The sequence below is a fragment of the Pteropus vampyrus genome, unplaced genomic scaffold (assembly GCF_000151845.1).
Source record: "Pteropus vampyrus isolate Shadow unplaced genomic scaffold, Pvam_2.0 Scaffold725, whole genome shotgun sequence".
Lineage (NCBI taxonomy): Eukaryota > Metazoa > Chordata > Mammalia > Chiroptera > Pteropodidae > Pteropus > Pteropus vampyrus.
This window is the reverse complement of record NW_011889506.1, coordinates 89898-94491: the sequence shown is the minus strand read 5'-3', so window position 1 is coordinate 94491 and position 4594 is coordinate 89898.

Genomic DNA, 4594 nt, shown 5'->3' with positions numbered 1-4594 from the left:
CAGGTGCTGGCCTGAGCACCGGGACGATGGAGCTGCCACCGAGCGAGAGGGGGAGGCAGGGACGGGGCAGGACGCGCCCGAGCTGCACCTGTCTCACAGACACAGGGAGCCGCTGCATACGTGCGTCTGGGGTCCGGAGCTGTGGATCCGCGGGACGAGGTGCACAGCTGGCATTTGCGCCACCAGCCAGGGAGCTAGCGGAGCCCACGCAGGGACGGAGGGCTGGACTTGGGGTGCTGGGCCCAGCATGAGGGGGCTGGGAGAGGGAGTGGAGACAGTGAAAACAGACAACTCGGAACAGTTCTGCGGCTAAAGAAAATGCACACATCAGATGCTCAAAATCATTTTCAACAAACGTTTTGTTTTAAAAACAAACTACTCATCTCGGAATGGAGGTAAAGCTGATTCACCGCGAACCAGTGCTCGCGTCACCCTGACCGGCCACCCCAACCGAGGGTGGGGACACCAGGAGTGCCACCGACATCACAGGCTGGGAACGAAAAGTTCATCTTCGCTGCCTTAGGTGCTAACAGTAAAGCACAATTCTAAGTTACAAAGTAAATGTCCCAAACTGCCACGAGCACTCTGCAGAAGACAGCGTTTTCTTAACATGCCAATGGCACCTGACCCTTGTGTGGCGCCGCCCAGTCACTCGGAGCCGCCCCAGCGCCCCCGCCGGCATCGGCCCTACCCCACGAACCTGCGCTAGCTCCTCGGGACTCCTCTTTGGGTAGACATTAATGACTTTACTCACCGGTTTTTCTTTAGTTTTCCCTGATCCTTCTTTACTGAATTTTCAGAAAAACATTTTAACTTTGATAAAAATATATTCATAAACACATATCCTGCTTTACCAAGTCAACTACTGGCGTTACGTACCCTAACGTTTTAACAATACACAGATTTCACAGCATGCGGGACCGAGGCATCTAAGACCATCTACAATCACGAGTGTGGTGTTTTGCGGGTTCGGCCTCACAGAATCGCGGACGCCACAGAGATGGTTCTGTAATTCCAAATCTGACTTTGCTAACTAGATGGCTCTTAGCGGCTGACCAGTTTCACCCTTAGCGTCTGACTGGTTACTTTGAAGACAAAAAGCAGTACACAGCACTGGGCATCCGCCCTGCGGGTCCGGGTGGTCCTCTGCAGGTCCCCGGGGCGGGCCCCCCACCCCCACACGCGGCAGCACTGACAGCGACGCCGTCACCAGGTCACCAGGAGGAGTGGCACGGGAAGTGAGCGCAGCTGCGGTGCTGCAGCAGGACCAGAAACCACGGAGACTCCTCGCCCCTCCCCAGCACAAAGCCGGGCCACCAGACAGAAAGGGGACACTCTCCGCGCTCATGACTCGGCTGTGACCTGCCAGCGCAGGAAGGATGTGAGCGACGGCCAGGAAGGGGACTGGCTACATCCCTTCCTCCCAGACCGCCTCATGCTTACGCCTCTGCTGCAGCTGAAGGACAGAAAGGCGCTCCAGAGCTCTGGCCACCAGCCCTAGGGCAGGGCAGGTCCCCGCTCACTCTTCCCGTTCCCGGGGGACCCCCAGCCTGAGCCTCGCTGGCACATTTCCGGGAGACACCAACCGCAGGGCCAGTTAACGAAGGGTGCTGGTACGATGGCATCTAGAAAGATACAACCAAGAAGGGACTGGGGAGGGCAAACTCAGACTTTTGCAGTCAGCAATCAATGCGTTCGAAGGAAAGCAACTTAATTTCAGAAGCCAGTAATCTAGGGGAATTCTTAGCAACCAAACAACACCCACCACGTCTGTCACCGTTAATTCAGATGTATGGCATTTAAGAGACATGAGAAGGCACGATTTGATTAATACAGCAGGTCCTCAAATAATGTTGTTTGTCATCCCACTGAGGAGATGCCACAGGAACTTAACCCTCATTTATACGAATTAGCCTCTGGTAAAATTGGTTTCGTTGTATGTTATTTCACTTAAAATCATAGAACCCATCAATGACATTAAGTGAGGATTTACTGAACTTTAAATTTGTCTTTTATCTCTCTCTTCTATCCCAAATATTTGATAAAATATCAAATCCACCCATTGCTAGTGGCAACTACTACTCTCTGAGCATCTATGTGTACGCTGAGATGGCACATAACAACATCTAAAACCTGCAGGACAGGCGTTATCTGCTTTTGATATATAAGCAAACTGACAGCCACAAAGCCCAAGTCCATAGAAACGCTTGGCATTTTTATTCTCCTGTTATATATTTGTATTTCCCACACAAGTCACTATTCCTATTTCTTATAACATTCAAAGTGTTCAATTTAAAAAAACAGAGGAAAAAATTAACTCCGCTTCTTTTTCTTGTTCTTAATCACCTATGTAGTAGGCTACCAGTGCGTTATCAAATGTGTGTGTGTGCTACTGCTGTGAATTCAGAAAGGTCTCGTTTTCTATCTGCACAGCAAAACTGCAGCTGCTTCCAAGTTCATGATCGGCACATCTTCTAAGGAGCCAACATAACTCTCAGTGGTACCAGGAGCATTTTAGTTAAAGGTCAATTGTATCACTCAAATTCTTTGAAAACCGGTAATCCAAGTAAACGATTTTTTGCTCTCCTCTAAACGGAAGATTTATCCCCTTTCCATTCTTCAGTTGTTTGTTTCTCTTAGGCTAACATACGTGCACCTGCGCCCCCGCTGTGTCTACCAGATACAGGAACGCCCGGAGCAACTTTGCTCATAACCGTCAAATCCGATTACAACCTGAACGCTGGCTCGCAGGAGAAGGGGCGGTAACCTGGAGGAGGCATGCACTGGGTGCCAGTGACAGGGGCGGGAATGACTGCTACACAGCACGCTGACCAGCCTCAAGGCAACAGTGCGAAGCTACGGAAACCGGACACCAAAAATACAGCAGGACTCCACTGCGTGAAGTTCAAAGCCAGGTACAACTCCAAGATAACTCAACCGAGTCTTCAACAAACAGCGCTGGGACAACTGGACATCTACATGCCAAAGAATGAATGGGGACCCTACCTCATCCCAGGTACAAAAATGAACTCGAAATGGGTCAGAGACCCGAAAGAGCTAAAACTATTAATACTCCTGAAAGAAAACACAGGCATAAACCTTTGTGACCTTGGGTTAGGCAAGGGATTCTTAAATATCAAACCAAAAGCACAAGAAAATTTTTTTTAAATTAGTCTTCATCAAAGATAAAAATGTTTGTGCTTCAAAGGATACCACTAAGAAAATTAAATGACAAGCCACAGAATGGAGAAAATATGTGTTAATTTGCAAATATGTGCAAATTAATACATCTGATAAGGGATCTGCACTCAAAATGTATGAAAAAACTCTTACAACTCACTAATAAAAAGACAAATAACCAACGAAAAAATGGGCAAAGGATCTGAATAGATGTTTCTCCAAAGAAGATATACAAATAGCTAAAAACCACGTGAAAAAATGCTCAATGTTATTAGCCATCAGAGAAATGCAAATCAAAACCACAATGAGCGGCCATGTCATACCCACCAGGACGGCCAGAGTAAAGACCAGACGTGTTGGCAAGAAGCTGGAGAAGCGGGAACCCTCACGTGTGCCTAGTGAGATTATAAATGATGCAGTCGCTTAGGAAGACAGTCCACTAGCTGGTTCCTCAAAATGCGCAACAGTTATCGCACACCTCAGCGACTCCACTCTGGTGGGGCAGAAATGAAACCGATGTCTACACGAAAACTTGTACACAAATGTTCACAGCAGCCAAAAAACAGAAACAATCCAAATGTCCATCAGCTGATTACTGAATAAGCAGAATGTAGTATATTCACACAGTGGAATATTATTAAGCCATAAAAAGGAATTACTGGTACAAGCTGCCAACATAGGTCTCACAAACATGTCAGTCACACGGCACGATCTTGTTTACATGAAATGTCCAGAACAGGCAAATCCACAGAGACAGAAAGTAGATCGGCGGCTGCCAGGGGCTGGGGCAGCGGTGACGGGAGCGACTGCTGCTGGGTGTAGGGTGTCTTTGAGGGGCGGTGAAACATTCTAGAATTAGTATTAACAGTTGCACAACTTGAATATACTAAAATTCGCTGAATGGTACATTTAAAAATAAACTTAAAAAAAAAGGTATAAATTGCCTGTGATATGGGTCACAAAGTGCCTGCTACTCAAGGAAGGGGTTATGGATGTAGGGGGCCAGGGAGGGGTCACAACGAAGCCTGCTTGGGCACACGATTCATTCGTGAATTTATTCAAAAGGTATTAATGATATTTAAAGAAATTACTGCAATGCAGCAACAGAAACTGTGGCTGGGAGCAGGCCCTTGAGCCAGGCCTAGCCGCCCTGCTCGAGCTGCAGATACTTGCCTCCCCGGTGGATTAGGGATGACCCCAGGATTGAGGGCTGTTGAGAGGATTAAAGGGGGCAGTGGCCATAAACCCTGAGCACAGCGCTCACTGTGTGACTGCGCAGAGCCATTACAATCGTGCTGTGATCATGCACCTGTCACAGGAAGACTCACTGTGCTCTCCACCCCATTCCTTTTCCCACAGAACAATGTCACGAGGACACACACCTTCTGCAGGGGACGGCCCCCGGTGCCAGCCC